Source organism: Ranitomeya variabilis, chromosome 4, assembly GCF_051348905.1.
Source record: "Ranitomeya variabilis isolate aRanVar5 chromosome 4, aRanVar5.hap1, whole genome shotgun sequence".
NCBI lineage: Eukaryota > Metazoa > Chordata > Amphibia > Anura > Dendrobatidae > Ranitomeya > Ranitomeya variabilis.
Window position 1 is genome coordinate 93,009,158 of NC_135235.1, and position 23,755 is coordinate 93,032,912.

Sequence of the window (23,755 nt, forward strand, 5' to 3'; positions counted from 1 at the left end):
TGTGAGCGCCGACCACAGGGGGGCGCTCACAGCCACCGGCAATCAGTAACCATAGAGGTCTCAAGGACCTCTATGGTTACAATGGAGGAGCATCGCCGACCCCCGATCATGTGACAGGGGTCGGCGATGCGCTCATATCCGGCCGCACGGCCGGATGCGGTAGTTAAATGCCGCTGTCTGCGTTTGACAGCGGCATTTAACTAGTTAATAGCGGCGGGTGATCGCGATTTCACCCGCCGCTATTGCGCGCACATGTCAGCTGTAAAAAACAGCTGACATGTCGCGACTTTGATGTGCGCTCACCGCCGGAGCGCACATCAAAGCGGGGGTCCCGACATGTGACGTACTATTCCGTCACATGTCGGGAAGGGGTTAACACTTAATTTCTAATCAGCCAATCACATGGCGGCAACTCAGTGCATTTAGGCATGTAGACATGGTCAAGACAATCTCCTGCAGTTCAAACCGAGCATCAGTATGGGGAAGAAAGGTGATTTGAGTGCCTTTGAACGTGGCATGGTTGTTGGTGCCAGAAGGGCTGGTCTGAGTATTTCAGAAACTGCTGATCTACTGGGATTTTCACGCACAACCATCTCTAGGGTTTACTGAGAATGGTCCGAAAAAGAAAAAAAATCCAGTGAGCGGCAGTTCTGTGGGCGGAAATGCCTTGTTGATGCCAGAGGTCAGAGGAGAATGGGCAGACTGGTTCGAGCTGATAGAAAGGCAACAGTGACTCAAATCGCCACCCGTTACAACCAAGGTAGGCCTAAGAGCATCTCTGAACGCACAGTGCGTCGAACTTTGAGGCAGATGGGCTACAGCAGCAGAAGACCACACCGGGTACCACTCCTTTCAGCTAAGAACAGGAAACTGAGGCTACAATTTGTACAAGCTCATCGAAATTGGACAGTAGAAGATTGGAAAAACGTTGCTTGGTCTGATGAGTCTCGATTTCTGCTGCGACATTCGGATGGTAGGGTCAGAATTTGGCGTAAACAACATGAAAGCATGGATCCATCCTGCCTTGTATGGAGCATCTTTGGGATGTGCAGCCGACAAATCTGCGGCAACTGTGTGATGCCATCATGTCAATATGGACCAAAATCTCTGAGGAATGCTTCCAGCACCTTGTTGAATCTATGCCACGAAGAATTGAGGCAGTTCTGAAGGCAAAAGGGGGTCCAACCCGTTACTAGCATGGTGTACCTAATAAAGTGGCCGGTGAGTGTATATATATATATATATATATACTAGCTGTACTACCCGGCTTCGCCCGGGTTAATGACTGCTGTTAGCAAAATAGAATGTGTTAACAAAAATTTATTCTGCACACAAAAACCACAAAACAAATAGATAGAAATGTAATTATTAAAAGGCAAAAACTAAGCAAATAGAAGCATTTCACAACATATATTAGCTTTGTTATACTGAGAATGTCTTTGTTGCCTATATTAACCAATCAGAGCTCAGGTTAATTAACTGTAGCAAAATAGAAGCTGAGCTGTGATTGGTTGCTATTGGCAGCCTGATAAATCCCCAGCCAACAGGAAGCCCTCCCCCCTGGCAGTATATATTAGCTCACACATACACATAATAGACAGGTCATGTGACTGACAGCTGCCGTATTTCCTATATGGTACATTTGTTGCTCTTGTAGTTTGCTTATTAATCAGATTTTTATTTTTGAAGGACAATACCAGACTTGTGTGTGTTTTAGGGCGAGTTTTATGTGTCAAGTTGTGTGTGTTGAGTTGCGTGTGGCGACATGCATGTAGCGACTTTTGTGAGATGAGTTTTGTGTGGCGACATGCGTGTAGCAACATTTTGTGTGTTGAGTTGCATGTGACAGGTTAGTGTAGCAAGTTGTGTGCAGCAAGATTTGTGCATGGCGAGTTTTGCGCGTGGCGAGTTTTATGTGTGGTGCATTTTGAGTATGTGCAAGTTTTGTGTGAGGCAACTTTTGCATGTGGTGCAACTTTTGTACATGTGGCAATTTTTCTGTGTGTGCAAGTTTTGCATGAGGTGAGTTTTCCATGAGGTGAGTTTTGCACGTGTGGCGAGTTTTGCGTGAGCCTAGTTTTGCATATGGCGAGTTTTGCATGTAGCGAGTTTTGAGTGGTGACTTTTGTGTTTCGACTTTTATGTGGCGAGGTTGGTGTGTGTGTGTGGTGAAATGTGTGCTGAGGGTGGTATATGTGTTCAAGCACGTGGTAGTGTGTGGCGCATTTTGTGTTTGTGTTCATATCCCCGTGTGTGGTGAGTATCCCATGTCGGGGCCCCACCTTAGCAACTGTACGGTATATACTCTTTGTCGCCATCGCTCTCATTCTTTAAGTCCTCATTGTTCACATCTGGCAGCTGTCAATTTTCCTCCAACACTTTTCCCTTCACTTTTTCCCCATTATGTAGATAGGAGCAAAATTGTTTGGTGAATTGGAACGCGCGGGGTTAAAATTTCACCTCACAACATAGCCTATGACGCTCTCGGGGTCCAGACGTGTGACTGTGCAAAATTTTGTGGCTGTAGCTGCGACGGTACAGATGCCAATCCCGGACATACACACATACATACATACACACATTCAGCTTTATATATTAGATATACCTGTATGTAATCTCCTGTATATAGTATATACCTGTGTGTCATCTCACCTATATATAGTATATATCTGTGTGTCATCTCCTGTATATAGTATATACCTGTATGTCATCTCCTCCTATACATAGCATATACCTGTGTCATCTCCTCCTGTATATACTATATACCTGTAGGTAATCTGCTCCTGTATATAGTATATACCTGTGTGTCATCTCCTCCTGTATATAGTATATACCTGTATGTCATCTCCTCCTGTATGTAGTATGTACCTGTATGTCATCTCCTCCTCTATATAGTATATACCTGTGTGTCATCTCTCCTGTATATAGTATATATCTGTGTGTCATCTCCTCCTGTATATAGTATATACCTGTGTGTCATCTCCCCTGTAAATAGTATATACCTGTGTGTCATCTCCTGTATATAGTATATAGCTGTATGCCATCTCCTCCTGTATTAGCCCTCGTTCACACGTTATTTGGTCAGTATTTTTACCTCAGTATTTGTAAGCTAAAATGGCAGCCTGATAAATCCCCAGCCAACAGTAAGCCCACCCCCTGGCAGTATATATTAGCTCACACATACACATAATAGACTGGTCATGTGACTGACAGCTGCCGGATTCCTATATGGTACATTTGTTGCTCTTGTAGTTTGTCTGCTTATTAATCAGATTTTTATTTTTGAAGGATACCAGACTTGTGTGTGTTTTAGGGCGAGTTTCGTGTGTCAAGTTGTGTGTGTTGAGTTGCGTGTGGCGACATGCATGTAGGGACTTTTGTGAGATGAGTTTTGTGTGGCGACATGCGTGTAGCAACTTTTTGTGTGTCGAGTTGCATGTGACAGGTTAGTGTAGCAAGTTGTGTGCAGCAAGTTTTGCGCATGGCGAGTTTTGCGCGTGGCGAGTTTTATGTGTGGTGCCTTTTGAGTATGTGCAAGTTTTGTGTGAGGCAACTTTTGCATGTGTTGCAACTTTTGTGCATGTGGCAATTTTTCTGCGTGTGGCAATTTTTCTGCGTGTGCAAGTTTTGCGTGTGGCGAGTTTTGCACGTGTGGCGAGTTTTGCATGTGGAGAGTTTTGCGCGTGGCGAGTTTTGAGCGGCGACTTTTGTGTTTCTACTTTTATGTGGCGAGGTTGGTGTATGTGTGGTGAAATGTGCACTGAGGGTGGTATATGTGTTCGAGCACGTGGTAGTGTGTGGCGCATTTTGTGTGTGTGTTCATATCCCCGTGGTGGTGTGATTATCCCATGTTGGGGCCCCACCTTAGCAACTGTACAGTATATACTCTTTGGTGCCATCGCTGTCATTCTTTAAGTCCCCCTTGTTCACATCTGGCAGCTGTTAATTTGCCTCCAACACTTTTCCTTTCATTTTTTCCCCATTATGTAGATAGGGGCAAAATTGTTTGGTGACTTGGAAAGCGCGGGGTTAAAATTTCACCTCACAATATAGCTTTGACGCTCTCAGGGTCCAGACGTGTGACTGTGCAAAATTTTGTGCCTGTAGCTGCGACGCCTCCAACACTTTTCCTTTCACTTTTTCCCCATTATGTAGATAGGGGCAAAATTGTTTGGTGAATTGGAAAGCGCGGGGTTAAAATTTCACCTCACAACATAGCCTATGACGCTCTCGGGGTCCAGACGTGTGACTGTGCAAAATTTTGTGGCTGTAGCTGCTACGGTTCAGATGCCAATCCCGGACATACATACATACATACATACACACACACACACATTCAGCTTTATATATTAGATATATATATATATATATATATATATATATATATATATATATATATATATATATATATATATATATATATATATATATATATATTCTGTATTTATATTTAATTCAGCGCGATATATGTGAAAAGCCGGTAATTCAATTGCCGGCTTTTCATTTCTCCTGCACAAACCCGACAGGATATGAGACATGGTTTACATACAGTAAACCATCTCATATCCCCCTTTTTTTTGCATATTCCACACTACTAATGTTAGTAGTGTGTATGTGCAAAATTTCAGCGCTGTAGCTGCTAAACTAAAGGGTTAAATGGCGGAAAAAATTGGCGTGGGCTCCCGCGCAATTTTCTCCGCCAGAGCGGTAAAGCCAGTGACTGAGGGCAGATATTAATAGCCAGGAGAGGGTCCATGGTTATTGGCCCCCCCGTGGCTAAAAACATCTGCCCCCAGCCACCCCAGAAAAGGCACATCTGGAAGATGTGCCTATTCTGGCACTTGGCCACTCTCTTCCCACTCCCTGTAGTGGTGGGATATGGGGTAATGAAGGGTTAATGCCACCTTGCTATTGTAAGGTGACATTAAGCCAGATTAATAATGGAGAGGCGTCAATTATGACACCTATCCATTATTAATCCAATTGTTGGAATGTAAAATTCAATAAAAACACTTAAAACACAAAAAACACACACACACATGATTAAAAAGGATTTTAATGAAATAAACACAGCGGTTGTTGTAATAATTTATTGTTCTCTCAAATCCATTTGCAGTCCCTCGCTTGGCAACATAATAAACGCACAAGATACATACCTTCTGATGTACTGTCAGGTCCAACGATGTAATCCATCTGAAGGGGTTAACTAATATTACAAGCAGGAGCCCTGCTATAATGCAGCTGTGCTCCGTGCTTGTAATTCCCCTGCGAATGAATGAAATGTAGGTCATTGACCTACATTTCATTCATTCGCGGTGAGGCGCCCTCTGGTGGATGTTCTCATGAACTGCAGCCTGGGAACTTTTTCCCACGCTCCAGGTCATATGAGGACATCCACCAGGGGGCGCATCACCGCGAATGAATGAAATGTAGGTCAATGACCTACATTTCATTCATTCGCAGGGGAATTACAAGCACGGAGCACAGCTGCATTATAGCAGGGCTCCTGCTTGTAATATTAGTTAACCCCTTCAGATGGATTACATCGTTGGACCTGACAGTACATCAGAAGGTATGTATCTTGTGCGTTTATTATGTTGCCAAGCGAGGGACTGCAAATGGATTTGAGAGAACAATAAATTATTACAACAACCGCTGTGTTTATTTCATTAAAATCCTTTTTAATCATGTGTGTGTGTGTTTTTTAACCCTTTCCAACAATTGGATTAATAATGGATAGGTGTCATAATTGACGCCTCTCCATTATTAATCTGGCTTAATGTCACCTTACAATAGCAAGGTGGCATTAACCCTTCATTACCCCATATCCCACCGCTACAGGGAGTGGGAAGAGAGTGGCCAAGTGCCAGAATAGGCGCATCTTCCAGATGTGCCTTTTCTGGGGTGGCTGGGGGCAGATGTTTTTAGCCACGGGGGGGCCAATAACCATGGACCCTCTCCTGGCTATTAATATCTGCCCTCAGTCACTGGCTTTACCGCTCTGGCGGAGAAAATTGCGCGGGAGCCCACGCCAATTTTTTCCGCCATTTAACCCTTTAGTTTAGCAGCTACAGCGCTGAAATTTTGCACATACACACTACTAACATTAGTAGTGTGGAATATGCAAAAAAAAAGGGGATATGAGATGGTTTACTGTATGTAAACCATGTCTCATATCCTGTCGGGTTTGTGCAGGAGAAATGAAAAGCCGGCAATTGAATTACCGGCTGTTCACAGATATCGCGCTGAATGAAATCTAAATACAGAATATATATATATGTGTCTCAATGACATATATATATATATATATATATACTGTATATATGTTTTAATGAACATTTGAGCACATAAATCCATTAGATGTCGGTTTTGCAAGCCTGCGCGAAAATATCGCAGTACGGATGCCATACGGATTACATACGGAGGATGCCATGCGCAAAATACGCTGACACACCCTGCCTACGGATCACTATTTTGGGAACATTTCACCGTATTTCGGCCGTATTACGGCCGTAAAATACGGACCGTATTGTCTTACGCCGAGTGTGACGCCGGCCTAATTGTTCCACTCCTGGTTTTGGCTTACAAATACTGATGGAAAATACTGACCAAATCCTGATGCAATCCTGAACGTGGACACATACCCTTAGGGTATGTTTCCACGTTCAGGAAACGCTGCGTTTTTGACGCTGCGTTTTTCCACAGCGTCAAAAACGTAGCGTCCAGATGTTACAGCATAGTGGAGGGGATTTCATGAAATTCCGACTCCACTATGCTTTAAAAAACGCATGCGTTTTTGCCGCGAAAACGCATGCGCGGTGCGTTTTTTCAAAACGCAGCATGTTGCTACAATGAGCAAAACACGCAGGAACACCGCAGGTGACCTGCCAGTGACCTCAGGTGCAGTTTTGGTCAGGATTTTACTTGCATAAAATCCTGACCAAAGCCTGAAGCAAACCTGAACGTGGACACATACCCTTAGGGTATGTTTCCACTGTCAGGATGGCCGGCGGTATCGCCGCAGCGGTGAAGCCGCTCGGCGCTAAGCCCCGCCCCCTTTCTGGGACGCGATCATGCCGGATGTGTTAACTCTTCACATCCGGGATGATCGCTCTCTCCCATAGCGCCCTGTGATATGCCTTGCGGGGACGCTGCGTCCCCGCAAGGTGTACGGACATGCTGCGATCTGAAAAGACGCGCAGCATGTCCGTAGTCGCAGGGCCGCCGCGTGCGGGTTTCCACGCATAGTGGAGACGGGATTTCATAAAATCCCCTCCACTATGCTGGAACATCTGGACGCTGCTTGTTTGACGCTGCAGCTCTGCGCAGCGTCAAACAAGCAGCGTTTCCTGACCGTGGAAACATACCCATAGGGTGAGTGTCCACGGTAAGTAAACGCTGCGTGATTGACGCTGCAGCGTCAAACACGCAGCGTCCAGATGTTCCAGCATAGTGGAGGGGATTTTGTGAAATCCCGTGTCCACTATGCGTGGAAACCCGCACGCGGCGGCCCTGCGACTCCGGACATGCTGCGCGTCTTTTCAGATCGCAGCATGTCCGTACACCTTGCGGGGACGCAGCGTCCCCGCAAGGCATATCACAGGGCCCTATGGCGAGGGGTGCGATGATCCCGGATGTGTACTGTACACATCCGGCACCATCGCGTCCCAGAAAGGGGGCGGGGCTTAGTGCCGAGCGGCTTCGCCGCTGCGGCGATACCGCCAGCCATCCTGAGCGTGGACACGCAGCCTAAGGGATCATTTCCACATGCGAGTCACACGTCCGTATCTCGCATGTGGAAACCAAGCTTTGACGCCGGCACTCCAGAGCGGAGCGTGCGGCCGCATAGGAACACATGGAGCTGCACAGCTCCGCTCCAAAGTGCCGGCGCCAGAGCTTGGTTTCCACATGCGAGATACGGACGTGTGCCTCGCATGTGGAAATGAGCCCTAAGGGTATGTGTCCACGTTCAGGAAACGCTGCGTTTTTGACGCAGCGCTGAGCCGCAGCGTCAAAAACGCAGCGTCCAGATGTTACAGCATAGTGGAGGGGATTTAATGAAATCCCGTCTCCACTGTGCAGGAAAAAACGCATGCGTTTTTCCCGCGAAAACGCACATGCGGTGCGTTTTTTCAAAACGCAGCATGTTGCTACTATGAGCAAAACACGCAAGAACACCGCAGGTGACCTGCCAGTGACCTCAGGTGCAGTTTTGGTCAGGATTTTACTTGCATAAAATCCTGACCAAAGCCTGAAGCAAAACTGAACGTGGACACATACCCTTAGGGTATGTTTCCACGTTCAGGAAACGCTGCATTTTTGACGCTGCGTTTTTCCGCAGCGTCAAAAACGCAGCGTCCAGATGTTACAGCATAGTGGAGGGGATTTCATGAAATCCAGACTCCACTATGCGTTAAAAAAAACGCATGCGTTTTTTCCGCGAAAACGCATGCGTGGTGCGTTTTTTCAAAACGCAGCATGTTGCTACAATGAGCAAAACACGCAGGCACACCGCAGGTGACCTGCCAGTGACCTCAGGTGCAGTTTTGGTCAGGATTTTACTTGCATAAAATCCTGATCAAAGCCTGATGCAATCCTGAACGTGGAAACATACCCTTAGGCTACGTTCACACGATCCGTTTTTTGCTGCGGATCCGTAGCGGAATTGCAGCTACGGATCCGCAGCCGTTTTCCATGCAGGGTACAGTACAATGTTACCCTATGGAAAACAAAACCCGCTGTGCCGACGATCCTTTTTTTCGCTGGAAAATCCGCGCGGATTTGCCAACGGAAAAAAGAAGTACCATGTCAATTCTTTCAGCGGATTCCGCTGCGGGTTTCCAACAGCACCAATAGGAAACTGCAGTTGGAAACCCGCAGTGGAATCCGCAGAAGAAAAAGGACACAAATCCGCCGAGAGAAGCACCGCCGTTTTCCACTGCGGATTTCCCCGAAAAAGGACCGGAAAAATCCGCAGTGAAAAACGGATCGTGTGAACGTAGCCTTATTCTTCCATTCTAAAAGCCTTCGGGTATGTTTCCACGTTCAGGAAACGCTGCGTTTTTGACGCTGCGTTTTTCTGCTGCGTCAAAAACGCAGCGTCCAGATGTTACAGCATAGTGGATGGGATTTTATGAAATCCAGACTCCACTATGTGTTTAAAAACGCATGCGTTTTTGCCGCGAAAACGCATGCGTTGTGCGTTTTTCCAAAACGCTGCATGTTGCTACTATGAGCAAAACACGCAGGTACACCACAGGTGACCTGCCAGTGACCTCAGGTGCAGTTTTGGTCAGGATTTTACTTGCATAAAATCCTGACCAAAGACTGATGCAATCCTGAACGTGGAGACATACCCTAAAGGGACCCCATGAAGGTCAGTGTTTGGGGCTCTGTGCTCATCTGCATCAGTTATACAGCAGATCTGTGTTGTATACAAGTTCTATTTCTTTTTCTAAATGGGATGTGCGAGAGGAAAGGTGAGTTTCCTGCAAATTACAACTTTGATAGTTGCGATCCGGCGGGGCGGCTTGCAGGTCACAGCTGTCGGACCTTTATCAATGTCGTAGTCAGAATTTCGCGGTACATTTTATAGCAATAGACGTTCACCAAGGGATGTGCGACATTTTTTAGTCATGTTGTAGACGTCACTCCTGTTTAGCTCATCGATCCCTGGCGTCGTATTGATAAATCTGTTCTTCTCAGCCGGGCCACAATCCTAGGAATATTAGATTACAAGAAATGACGGTGAAGCTCTTAGTGGTGTGAATCTGGAGGAAGCGTGAATGATGCGCTCCTCATGGCCCTTATTAATGCTGTCACAGGAGGCCAGAAATAAGCAGCTGCAGACATTGTGCTTCCTGGAGAGGCGGGGAGGGAGAGGCTTTCCTTCTCATGCTGCTCAGCAATCAGCAACCTCAGGTTGCATGATCCTGAAGACTATGCGCTCAGCCCTGCTCTCCGATTTACCGCCAGTGTCTCGTATTCCCATTGTGGAGACCCCTTTCCGAGTCGGGGGGTGTATTGGGATTACAGAATAGATACAACGTGCACATAACAGCAACATCTGGTAAACAAGCCATTAAATAGAGGGCTGGAGAGAGGTGGGGACACAACCAGGCTGCTGTCATTTCATTTTGTTCTGTTACAAAAAGCCAGGAGCTGCAGTTCTTTCCAGCAAAAGCCGGGAAAGCAAAGAGGCTGATGACAAGCAAGGGCTGCGCCAGGGGCTGCGGTGTGGGTAAGTCTCTAGCTCATGATCATTAATTGTGTGATGAGCCAGGATGCAGACGGATGGTGTGCTAGGTACGAAGAATTACAACATCTGTTTATGCAGAAGAGATAGTGAAAATGGAGAAATATTGTTATAAAACAGCGGAAGGAAGGACGCTGCTCCTTAGAGCTTACAATCTAATCTGCGTGTTTAAAGGCTCCATCTGGGTAACTCTTTAGTTGGTAGAAAATAGGTGGTGGGGGGTATGTATTATATCCGGAGCTGGAACTGAGAAAGTTCAGTATGTCCTATGCCGAAAGCTTTCATATCCCGATGGTTGTCAGGTTGATTTACTGTGACTTCTGTATGAAACTGATGTGGTGCCGCATGGTGCTTTCTGTTCTCTCTCTGTCAGTGGTGACATTGGTAAGGACGTAAGTTATTAAAGGGGAATTTCATGTGTACTCATAAGGAGCGCGTAGCACTTTTATAAACTAACCCTCTTCCTAATTCTCGCATCTATCTCACGCACAAGTATATGCCGATACCAACAAGTGATCTATGTAGTTAGGCTAGGTTCACATCGCATTAGTGCCATCCATTTAACATATCCGTTAAACGGATGCGCTAACGCTGATGCGCAAATTCACTTTTCTTCTACGATTGCGCCAACGCATGGTAGCATTGCTTTGGCATGCGTTAGTAATAGAGGTCTATGCACAGTGAACGCATCTGTTCGCTGTGCGTTAGACCTAACGTACCCACGTTCAAGGGTAAAACAAGAGCACCACCAGCAGTTTAATTATCCAAAATAGCAAAGATTACTTTATTTATCATTAAAAATAGGCAAACAGGTGCATGGAGAACAAGGGAACACATGTAAGAGTACAACACAGCAAGTGCCCAAAGAAAGCCAAGGGCGGCATTAATACAGTATACATAACAATGGTAAGTCAGGATATATCATGGCGAAAACATGTATACCGCCATACTTCGCTGCCCTGGTATTAGTTTTGTACAGTGCATAAGGCAACAAAGTATCCACGCTTAGAGCGAAAACATACCAGAGTGTAGTATCCGTCACCACGCCGTCCAACGCTATCCCCGTTCAAGGGTGTGTCACAAAGTAACGCATCATCGCTAACGCATGCCGATTTTGACATGCGTTAGGATGTGTTACGATAATGGCAGTAGGTGCGTTAACGGATCCGTTACATTGCGTTAGTGCAGCTTAGTAACGGATCCCTTTCCCAAGATCAGTTCTCATGGGGTAGGTTTGTGGTCCATCTTGCATGACACGATTCCGGTGTCACCTTTTAGGTCTCCTTCACTTGTCTCTGAAAAAAGTTGTACCAGTGTAATCAGCGTTTTGGATCAGTGCTTCATCCATGTGTCCGTTTTTCCACCATCAGGGTACCGTCCGGGTGTCCGAGTGTTCCACCATCGGGGTACCGTCCGGGTGTCCGATTTTTTTCCACCATCGGGGTACCGTCCGGGTGTCCGATTTTTCCACCATCAGTGTGTCAGTGTTTTTCACAGATGGATTAATAAATTGTAAGATTTCTACTCTTGCAAGGTTAAATGTGGACAGAACACGGACTGTACATGATGCCATCCGTGTGCTGTACGTGTTTTTTCACAGACCCATAGACTTGTATTGGCCCTTTTCATGAGCGATACTGGAGAAAAACAGATGTGAAGATCACCATAGATTATAATGTGTACGTTTTGGATCAATGAAAGGTTAAAAAAAAAAAAAAAAAAAAAATTGGATAGAACTGGTTTGTGTAACACAGATGTGCGAATCGAATGAGGCCTTTTAGGTAGAGTGGACAATAATTTCTGCTCCAAGGCAACCAGTTGCAATGGCTGCACACAAAGTAAGCATTACCTTCTGAGATATTAAGGAATGCTGAAAGAATGTTATAAATGGCTAGTACTTCTTCCAGGACCATCACTTAATGGTTGCACGGGGGGCCATCTTCTCCCCTATTCCTAGGCTGTAAATGAAGAAGCCATGCATGCTACTTTATCCATTGTAATTTTTAAGCGTGGCCAAAACAGCTGTAAACTACAGTGCGCTGCCACTTCTGCACCTCATCTACCACTAAGTACTATATGGAGGCCAACAGTCGTCCATCCATCTCTGTACCGCACCTCTTCTTCACATAAAAAATACATACAGGTCCTTCTCAAAAAATTAGCATATAGTGTTAAATTTCATTATTTACCATAATGTAATGATTACAATTAAACTTTCATATATTATAGATTCATTATCCACCAACTGAAATTTGTCAGGTCTTTTATTGTTTTAATACTGATGATTTTGGCATACAACTCCTGATAACCCAAAAAACCTGTCTCAATAAATTAGCATATCAAGAAAAGGTTCTCTAAACGACCTATTACCCTAATCTTCTGAATCAACTAATTAACTCTAAACACATGCAAAAGATACCTGAGGCTTTTAAAAACTCCCTGCCTGGTTCATTACTCAAAACCCCCATCATGGGTAAGACTAGCGACCTGACAGATGTCAAGAAGGCCATCATTGACACCCTCAAGCAAGAGGGTAAGACCCAGAAAGAAATTTCTCAACAAATAGGCTGTTCCCAGAGTGCTGTATCAAGGCACCTCAATGGTAAGTCTGTTGGAAGGAAACAATGTGGCAGAAAACGCTGTACAACGAGAAGAGGTGACCGGACCCTGAGGAAGATTGTGGAGAAGGACCGATTCCAGACCTTGGGGAACCTGAGGAAGCAGTGGACTGAGTCTGGTGTGGAAACATCCAGAGCCACCGTGCACAGGCGTGTGCAGGAAATGGGCTACAGGTGCCGCATTCCCCAGGTAAAGCCACTTTTGAACCATAAACAGCGGCAGAAGCGCCTGACCTGGGCTACAGAGAAGCAGCACTGGACTGTTGCTAAGTGGTCCCAAGTACTTTTTTCTGATGAAAGCAAATTTTGCATGTCATTCGGAAATCAAGGTGCCAGAGTCTGGAGGAAGACTGGGGAGAAGGAAATGCCAAAATGCCTGAAGTCCAGTGTCAAGTACCCACAGTCAGTGATGGTGTGGGGTGCCATGTCAGCTGCTGGTGTTGGTCCACTGTGTTTCATCAAGGGCAGGGTCAATGCAGCTAGCTATCAGGAGATTTTGGAGCACTTCATGCTTCCATCGGCTGAAATGCTTTATGGAGATGAAGATTTCATTTTTCAGCACGACCTGGCACCTGCTCACAGTGCCAAAACCACTGGTAAATGGTTTACTGACCATGGTATTACTGTGCTCAATTGGCCTGCCAACTCTCCTGACCTGAACCCCATAGAGAATCTGTGGGATATTGTGAAGAGAAAGTTGAGAGACGCAAGACCCAACACTCTGGATGAGCTTAAGGCCGCTATTGAAGCATCCTGGGCCTCCATAACATCTCAGCAGTGTCACAGGCTGATTGCCTCCATGCCACGCCGCATTGAAGCAGTCATTTCTGCCAAAGGATTCCCGACCAAGTATTGAGTGCATAACTGAACATTATTATTTGATGGTTTTTTTGTTTGGTATTAAAAAACACTTTTATTTGATTGGTCGGGTGAAATATGCTAATTTATTGAGACAGGTTTTTTGGGTTATCAGGAGTTGTATGCCAAAATCATCAGTATTAAAACAATAAAAGACCTGACAAATTTCAGTTGGTGGATAATGAATCTATAATATATGAAAGTTTAATTGTAATCATTACATTATGGTAAATAATGAAATTTAACACTATATGCTAATTTTTTGAGAAGGACCTGTATATTCAGCCATTAGACACGGTCAAGCAAGTCTGTCACTGGATGGTTGGCTGCACAGAAAGGCAACCTGTTCCACAGGTTGAGCACCCCTGTCCTAAAGCAAAGTTTATATTTTGATGTCCTTTTTTATGTTTATGGCTGTATGACTGTTTATATAATTCTACATATTTCCCAATAATTTTTTTTTATTTTTTTTTTATAAATTGTCAAACCAAACGCTGCACTTAGCCTAGCTATAATATGTTGTATGGTAAAACTAAAGTCCAATTCAACATTTGTGGTTGTTTTTGTTCTTCTTTTCTATTTTTTTTTTTGTCTTGTGGTATTTCTTGGCTTTTTTTTTTTTTTTTTTTGCACCAAATTCTTTAAAATGTCAAACTTAGTTCATGAATTTTGTGAACAGTTAAAAAAAAAAAAAAACGAAAAAAAAAATCTCCAATTTTGTCTTTAACCTGTTATCCTGTTGCAAGAAATGGCATGTTTGACTGAAATGTCACATAATTTAGGACAAAATATCTGGCAGTTGCAATTGATGAATCAAAAGCAGGGGAACAAATAAAGTAGAGAGAGAACATGTTGTCCTTGGTGGGATTTGAACCTAGAACCCCAGTGCTGCAGTGCTAACCACTGATCCACCTTGCTGATGTACAGACTAGTAACATGCAGTATATATTGCTATCTTGCATTTTGTAAAGATGATTCATAATTTAATGAAAAATAATAATTTTAATGCAATAGCTGGTGATCATTACCATCAGCATACTTTCATCCCTGTGTCAGATACAATTGTGTCTACTTGTAATAGTCATTAATAGCTTACAAATGTTGGAAGACTTCCCTGTATTGTCTCTACCCTGAGAGGTGGCACCGTGCGGCCATTGTGACTTATATGACCTCAACTGTTAATGGAAACTGCAGAGCTCCACCACCCTATTTACTCATCAGCCGGCATGTGATGAAGCCATGTCCCATTATATTAAATTCCAGATGCTTGTTCTTTATGGCCTGGGCGGCCAGTGTTTAGTGCATAATTGCGGATTTAGCAATGCGATAAACGTGCAGCATGGTACTGATGAGCTGTGGTCACTGGCAATTTACTCAAGTGATAGCGTGCTGTATATAAAGCCTGGCCGCGTGTAACTAATGGTAATGCCAACCTGTCACTGACAACATAACTTGTCCATGCATAATAGCAAATATGTACTCTGTTATGGACCATTTTTGGCCGTATATGCCTAGTTGAGGCAGGCACCAAGACATAGCAGACCGTCTTGGTGCCCAACTCCAATAGGCAAATTATTATTATTATTTTTTATTATTATAATAAAAACAAATACAGTAATCTTAAACAATACAAGTCACGACTGGTATAGAAGGAGAGGATCCTGCCCGCGAGGGCTCACAATCTACAAGGGATGGGTGAGGATACAGTAGGTGAGGGTAGAGCTGGTCATGCAGCGGTTTGGTGGATCGGTGGTTACTGCAAGTTGTAGGCTTGTCGGAAGAGGTGGGTCTTCAGGTTCTTTTTGAAGGTTTTGATGGTAGGCGAGAGTCTGATGTGTTGTGGTAGAGGGTTCCAGAGTAGGGGTGATGCGTGAGAGAAATCTTGTGTGCGATTGTGGGAAGAGGAGATAAGAGGAGAGTAGAGAAGAAGATCTTGTGAGGATCAGAGGTTGCGTGCAGGTAAGTACCAGGAGACGAGGTCACAGATGTATGGAGGACACAGGTTGTGGATGGCTTTGTATGTTATGGTTAGGGTTTTTGTACTGGAGTCTCTGGGCAATGGTGAGCCAGTGAAGGGATTGACAGAGGGGAGAGGCCGAGGAATCCAAAGTTGATTTAAGACAACCCACACAGTGACTCCGTCTGCACCTTTATAATCAACTACAACCCCTGGCAAAAATTATGGAATCACTCAATTCTGAGGAAAAAAAAAATTATGGAATCGCCCTGTAAATTTTCATACCCAAAAATAACACCCACATCAAATTAGATCTGCTTGCTAGTCTGCATCTAAAAAGGAGTGATCACACCTTGGACAGCTGGTGCACCAAGTGGACTGACATGAATCATGGCTCCAACATAAGATGTCAATTGAAACAAAGGAGAGGATTATCAAACTCTCAAAAGAGGGTAAGTCATCACGTAATGTTGCAAAAAAAAAAACACGTTTTTTCACAGTCAGCTGTGTCTACAATCTGAACCAAACACAAACAACATGGGAAGGCTGTTAAAGGCAAACATACTGGTAGACCAAGGAAGACATCAAAGTGTCAAGACCAGAAACTTAAAGCAATATGTCTCCAAAACAGGAAATGCACAACAATGCACAACAAAACAAATGAGGAACGAATGGGTGGAAACTGGAGTCAACGTCTGTGACCGAACTGTAAGAAACCGCCTAAAGGAAATGGGATTTACATACAGAAAAGCTAAATGAAAGCCATCATTAACACCTAAACCGAAAAAAACAAGGTTACAATGGGCTAAGGAAAACCAATCATGGACTGTGGATGACTGGATGAAAGTCATTCAGTGATGAATCACAAATCTGCATTGGGCAAGATGATGATGCTAGAACTTTTGTTTGGTGCCGTTCCAATAAGATTTATAAAGATGACTGCCTGAAGAGAACATGTAAATTTCCACAGTCATTGATGATATGGGGCTGCATGTCAGGTAAAGGCACTGGGGAGATGGCTGTCATTACATCTTCAATAAATGCACAAGTTTATGTTGATATTTTGGACACTTTTCTTATCCCATCAATTGAAAGGATGTTTGTGAAAACATTCATTGAAAAGAGACACATAAGGTCAATGTCATGGCCTGCAAATAGTCCGGATCTCTATCCAATTGAAAATCTTTGGTGGAAGTTGAAGAAAATGGTCCATGACAAGGCTCCAACCTGCAAAGCTGATCTAGCAACAGCAATCAGAGAAAGTTGGAGCCAGATTGATGAAGAGTACTGTTTGACACTCATTAAGTCCATGCCTCAGAGACTGCAAGCTGTTATAAAAGCCAGAGGTGGTGCAACAAAATACTAGTGATGTTTTGGAGTGTTTTTTTGTTTGTTTTTTCATGATTCCATCATTTTCCCCCTATGCTTGGTTAAAAAAAAGTAACCATTACTGACTACCACATTTTTTGTTCTTGATTTCTTTTAGTGTTTCTTAAAGCAAGAAAGTTGCCATTTGAAATTACTTTATTTTTGTGCCATGTCTGTGATCTGCTTTTTTTTTCTACAAAATTAAACAACTGAATGAATATCCACCAAGGCCGGTGATTCCATAATTTTTGCTAGGGATTGTAGATGGAGGCCCGATGCTATCGCATCGGGAGGGAGGTAAAGTCACGATGGGGCAGGCATGCAGGGCTGTTGTTGCCTAATGGCATCCTGTGATAATCTAATGACTTTTGCATCAGGGGACTCATGTGCTTGCTTTGTTTTTGTCCCAGCGATGCTGTTGCTCTTCAAGAGTCTCATTTGCTCTTTGTTGCCTTTGACATTTTGCCTTTGCTGCTTTCCGTTCCATTGTCAATGTCATACTTTTAAGGAGGAGCCTTGTTGGCGTTGATATTTGCTTTTTAAAGGGGTTTTCCCATAAACAAAAGTTCATTTTAAAAGTGGTCTGTGTCTGACCTTGTACAGAGCATACCACAGCTCCTGGGCAGGGGAGGAAGCAAAAGACAATACTGACATTACAGCAGGAGATCGCAGAGGATACATTTTGTGAGGTAAAATATTTTTTAAAAAGTCAGTGAAATATTTTACCTCACAAAATGAATCCACTGTGATCCCCTGCTGTAATGTCAGTATTGTCTTTTGCTTCCTCCCCTGCCCATGAGATGTGGTATGCTCCATACACGGTCAGACAGTCAATTTTTAAAATGAACTTTCGTTCGTGGGGAAAACCCCTTTAATGTGACCGGCTTCCTCTGCCTGTAGACACGTCGCACATCTGCCACCAGGATCAGCCAAGTGATTCACTGCACCTGCACGTAATTCGCGCATGTGCAGTAAATCAGACCGCCGCCATCTTTGTGCAGACAGATAGCGGCTGTCACATTAAAACTGCGCATGCTCTCCTCCTGTGCAAAGATGGCGGCAGTCAGTGAATCATTCGGCTGATACCAGCGGCGGCGTGTTCGCAACGGTGTTCCGTTGGTGAACTTCCTCCGCTTGGAATTCTGGGATATGGTGACATCTGGACAGAACAGGAAATTAAAACATTACAAGGCAATTATATAAATAGATGGCCATGCCACCGCATACTCCCGAATCCCGTTTTGCTGGGAGGGGCTGTTTGGACAGAAGCCCCAAAGATCCCACTAAACACAGGAAACAACACTATGTGAACTTTAGCCTTACAGGTAAGTCTGTTATATAAAATGAGAGTTCATTGAAAACATTTGATGTATTTTTTGAAAATCCTTAAATAGACCCAACTTCTTGGCCACAGGCTTAAATACACACAAGTTACCGTGCAAAAAATATTCCAGGCCACCACTTACAGAATGTTTATGGAAAAGACCCATAAAGTGCATAAGTAGCTACTTAGGAGTTTTTTCTTTTATGGTATGCAAACCTTGCTTGGTATAGGACACATTTTCTGCCCTGATGCAGGTTTTCAGAATCAGGTACAACGTAATGCAGAGCTATGGAGTCGGTAATCCAAGCTCCCGACTACTCAATTTCCCTGACTCCGGCTCCACAGCACTGATCACTTCTGAGCATGTGCATAAAGTGCAGCACAGATTAATCTAAACTAAAAGCTGAGCTCCTTAGATCAGGAACAGAACAGACATTTATAGGACATTTTATAGCTTTCTCAAATTGTTCTAAACAAAATTTACAGCACATCCTGCATTGAACTACTGTACCCAATGTATTATATATTTTAGGAGTCACGGATTCCATAGCCCTCCCGTAAATCATGAACCTCAGGCAGGTTCCCCACACTAACAAGGGTGACTGATCTTGAACCTACCCCTAAATTTCAGCACTGCATGGGTCGTACGCCTTTCACCTTTCTCTTGGGCCCATCATGGAGTACAATATCAGAATTTGCATGCAACTGATCCACACGGCAGTGGCCACGGATGGTGCTAAAGTTGGTCAATGTGCTGTCGGTGCGATGGCCATTTCACACTGACCAAAAACACAACAAAATTCTCAGGACAATAATTACAGAACAAGAGAAATGTATGCCATGTATATTTATTGATTCCATTAACTGCTGCTAATGCACATAGGTACATATTACTTGTAGGGTAAGGTCAAGGCCCAGTGTGACCTGAGCTCCGCTGCATAAATCAGATGAGGATAGCCAGTGTATGTTGTAAGTTTATAGTGGATCTGACAGTCACATATTTACAGAAGTTTTTCACTACTTTTTTTTTGTGAGCTTCGGCTGGTACACCTTGGCATAGCTCTGTAGATCCAGTATACCGTATTCCACAACATGCTAAAATTCTATACCGTTTAGCGTTTGGGTATCCAGCAGAATTACAGATGAGAAAATCATTCCACAGAGGATTTCTCTCTCGCTCTCCACATAGTGTGAGTTTTAGGGCTTCCAGGGTGGACAGCTTTCAAAGTAAACATTCATGTGTTTGACTGGAGGGTCTTATTGAACATTCAAAGATATTTTTTTTTCCCGTTAACCATAAGAACAAATTTGCTAAAGTGCTATGGAATATGTTTGTTACATAAATCAAGAAAAAAAAATATTTGGTTGATGTTTCACATTTAAAGAACCCATCAGCCTGATTTTGTAATGTAACAACGATATGACTGTAATGGCGCCATAATACTGATTACATTGATACACTTGATGAAGAAATCCACGTTGTTGTTCTTCTATAATCAGCGTTTGATGTCTTCTGCTAATTAGATTTTGGTGCACAGGGTTCGGACTGTGTACTGGGTCTTCTCCATGTCTGATTTCCTCACTCTTCTGTCTGGCTTCAGTTTGAAGAGTGGATATCACACAGAGGAGGCAGATCACTGAAACAATGACATGTGAATTAAAGACTGGAGGCAGGTGGAGGGGTGGAGAATCAGACAGGGAGGAGAAGACATTGTGCACAGTCCGGCCCCTGTGCATTGAAAGCTGATTAATAGAAAACTTCATGTAGTGATTAAAGAAGAACCACAATGCGGATTTCTTCATCAAAATTATCAACTTAATCAGTATTACAGCCCCATTACCACTATGTCTTTACATTACAAAATTGTGACAATTTATCTTTAACCCCTTAACGACCGCCGATACGCCTTTTAACGGCGGCCGCTAAGGGTACTTAATCCACAGCGCCGTTAATTAACGGCGCTGTGGAAAAAGTGAATAACGCCCCCCAGAGTCGGATTTTCTCTGGGGTCTCGGTTGCCGAGGGTAGCCGAGACCCCAGAGAACATGATTCGGGGGGGTTTTACCGACCCCCGAGTTGCGATCGCCGGTAATTAACCGTTTACCGGCGGTCGCAACAAAAAAAAAACAAAAAAAAAAACGCGATTTGCTGTTTAATTTCTCTGTCCTCCGATGTGATCGCACATCGGAGGACAGAGAAATGTGGTCCCCGATGGCCCCCAATACTCACCTACCTCCCCCGGTGCTCCTCGTGTCTCCCCATGGGCGCCGCCATCTTATTTCCGGGAAAAAATGGCGGGCGCACTGCGCCGCCCGGCACCCGGAAGATCTTTGGGGTCTCGGCTGCCGGGGGTAGCCGAGACCCCAAAGAACATGATCGGGGTCGGTTTGCACCGACCCCTGCTTTGCGATCGCCGGTAATTAACAGTTTACCGGCGACCGCAAAAAAAAAAAAAAAAAAAAAAAATCGATCGCACATGTGATCGCACATCAGAGGACAGAGAAATAGGGGGATTCGGGGACCCTATCATACTCACCCGGGGTCCCTGGGTCCTCTTCTGTCTTCTCCTGCCAGCCGGCTTTTTCATCATGGCGGGCGCATGCGCAGTGCGCCCGCCATCTGCTGCCATCTGCCGGCCGGCAGGAGAAGACGAGTTGGGGTTAGAGTTAGAGTTAGGGTTAGGGTTAGAGTTAGGGTTAGAGTTAGAGTTAGAGTTAGGGTTAGGGTTAGAGTTAGGGTTAGAGTTAGAGTTAGGGTTAGAGTTAGGGTTAGAGTTAGGGTTAGAGTTAGGGTTAGGGTTAGGGTTAGAGTTAGAGTTAGGGTTAGAGTTAGGGTTAGAGTTAGGGTTAGAGTTAGGGTTAGAGTTAGAGTTAGGGTTAGAGTTAGAGTTAGGGTTAGAGTTAGGGTTAGAGTTAGGGTTAGAGTTAGGGTTAGAGTTAGAGTTAGGGTTAGAGTTAGGGTTAGAGTTAGAGTTAGGGTTAGAGTTAGGGTTAGAGTTAGAGTTAGGGTTAGAGTTAGGGTTAGAGTTAGAGTTAGGGTTAGAGTTAGGGTTAGGGTTAGAGTTAGGGTTAGGGTTAGAGTTAGGGTTAGAGTTAGGGTTAGAGTTAGAGTTAGGGTTAGGGTTAGAGTTAGAGTTAGAGTTAGGGTTAGAGTTAGAGTTAGGGTTAGAGTTAGAGTTAGGGTTAGAGTTAGGGTTAGGGTTAGAGTTAGGGTTAGAGTTAGGGTTAGAGTTAGAGTTAGGGTTAGGGTTAGAGTTAGGGTTAGGGTTAGAGTTAGAGTTAGGGTTAGAGTTAGGGTTAGAGTTAGGGTTAGAGTTAGGGTTAGGGTTAGAGTTAGAGTTAGGGTTAGAGTTAGGGTTAGAGTTAGAGTTAGGGTTAGGGTTAGGGTTAGAGTTAGGGTTAGAGTTAGGGTTAGAGTTAGGGTTAGAGTTAGGGTTAGAGTTAGAGTTAGAGTTAGGGTTAGAGTTAGGGTTAGAGTTAGGGTTAGAGTTAGGGTTAGAGTTAGGGTTAGAGTTAGGGTTAGAGTTAGAGTTAGGGTTAGAGTTAGGGTTAGAGTTAGAGTTAGGGTTAGAGTTAGAGTTAGGGTTAGAGTTAGGGTTAGAGTTAGGGTTAGGGTTAGAGTTAGAGTTAGGGTTAGAGTTAGGGTTAGGGTTAGAGTTAGGGTTAGAGTTAGGGTTAGAGTTAGGGTTAGAGTTAGAGTTAGGGTTAGAGTTAGGGTTAGAGTTAGGGTTAGAGTTAGAGTTAGGGTTAGAGTTAGAGTTAGGGTTAGGGTTAGAGTTAGGGTTAGAGTTAGAGTTAGGGTTAGAGTTAGGGTTAGAGTTAGGGTTAGAGTTAGGGTTAGAGTTAGGGTTAGAGTTAGGGTTAGAGTTAGGGTTAGAGTTAGGTTTAGGGTTAGAGTTAGGGTTAGAGTTAGGGTTAGAGTTAGGGTTAGAGTTAGGGTTAGAGTTAGGGTTAGAGTTAGGGTTAGAGTTAGGGTTAGAGTTAGGGTTAGAGTTAGAGTTAGAGTTAGGGTTAGAGTTAGGGTTAGAGTTAGGGTTAGAGTTAGGGTTAGAGTTAGGGTTAGAGTTAGGGTTAGAGTTAGAGTTAGAGTTAGAGTTAGGGTTAGAGTTAGGGTTAGAGTTAGGGTTAGAGTTAGGGTTAGAGTTAGGGTTAGAGTTAGGGTTAGAGTTAGAGTTAGGGCTAGAGTTAGGGCTAGAGTTAGGGCTAGAGTTAGGGCTAGAGTTAGGGCTAGAGTTAGGGCTAGAGTTAGGGTTAGGCTACTTTCACACTAGCGTTTTTTGGCTTCCGTCGCAATGCGTCGTTGGAGAAAAAACGCATCCTGCAAAAGTGCTTGCAGGATGCGTTTTTTCTCCATTGGCTTGCATTAGCGACGCATTGCGACGGATTGCCACATGTCGCATCCGTCGTGCGACGGATGCATCGTGCTTTGGCGGACCGTCGACACAAAAAAAACTACATGTAACTTTTTTGTGCGACGTGTCCGCCATTTCCGACCGCGCATGCGTGGCCGGAACTCCGCCCCCGCCTCCCCGCACCTCACAATGGGGCAGCGGATGCGTTGAAAAAACAGCATCCGCTGCACCCGTTGTGCGGCGCTTACAACGCTAGCGTCGGTACGTCGGCCCGACACACTGCGATGGGCCGAGTACGACGCTAGTGTGAAAGTAGCCTTAGGCTTCTTTCACACTTGCGTCGGTACGGGGCGGTCGCAATGCATCGGCCCGATGTACCGACGCACGTTGTGAAAATTGTGCACAACGTGGGCAGCGGATGCAGTTTTTCAACGCATCCGCTGCCCAGTCTATGTCCTGGGGAGGAGGGGGCAGAGTTACGGCCACGCATGCGCGGAAATGGCGGACGCGACGTACAAAAAAAAGGTTACATTGAACTTTTAGGGTTAGAGTTGGGATTAGGGTTAGGGTTTGGATTAGGGTTGGGATTAGTGTTACGTTTGGGATTAGGGTTGGGATTAGGGTTAGGGTTGGGATTAGGGTTAGGGGTGTGTTGGATTTAGGGTTTTGATTAGGGTTATGGTTAGGGTTGAGATTAGGGCTGTTTTGGGGTTAGGGTTGTGATTATCGTTAGGGTTGTGATTAGGATTATGGATCGGGTTGAGATTAGGGTTAGGGGTGTGTTGGGGTTAGGGTTGGAGTTAGAATTGGGGGGTTTCCACTGTTTAGGTACATCAGGGGGTCTCCAAACACGACAGCCAATTTTGCGCTAAAAAAGTCAAATGGTACTCCCTCCCTTCTGAGCTCTGCCGTGCGCCCAAACAGTGGTTTACCCCCACATATGGGGCATCAGCGTACTCGGGATAAATTGGACAACAACTTTTGGGGTCCAATTTCTCCTGTTACCCTTGTGAAAATAAAAAT

The 23,755-nt window shown here is 44.5% G+C and overlaps 2 protein-coding genes across 5 annotated transcripts in view; one reads left to right on the forward strand and one right to left on the reverse strand.

Moving 5' to 3' along the window:
• Positions 1 to 23,755, reverse strand: part of ANKRD22 (ankyrin repeat domain 22) — a 91,456-nt gene that overhangs the window by 61,057 nt on the left and 6,644 nt on the right. The window lies entirely within an intron of this gene.
• Positions 9,691 to 23,755, forward strand: part of STAMBPL1 (STAM binding protein like 1) — a 129,273-nt gene continuing 115,208 nt past the window's right edge. The window contains exons 1-2 of one of the 4 annotated variants that reach the window (XM_077258917.1): positions 9,849 to 10,069; positions 10,155 to 10,240. The gene's annotated coding sequence lies outside the window, so the exon portion shown is untranslated. Of the gene's footprint in view, positions 10,241 to 23,755 lie in introns of all 4 variants that reach the window. The other 3 variants (XM_077258922.1, XM_077258921.1, XM_077258916.1) reach the window with 3 other exon arrangements.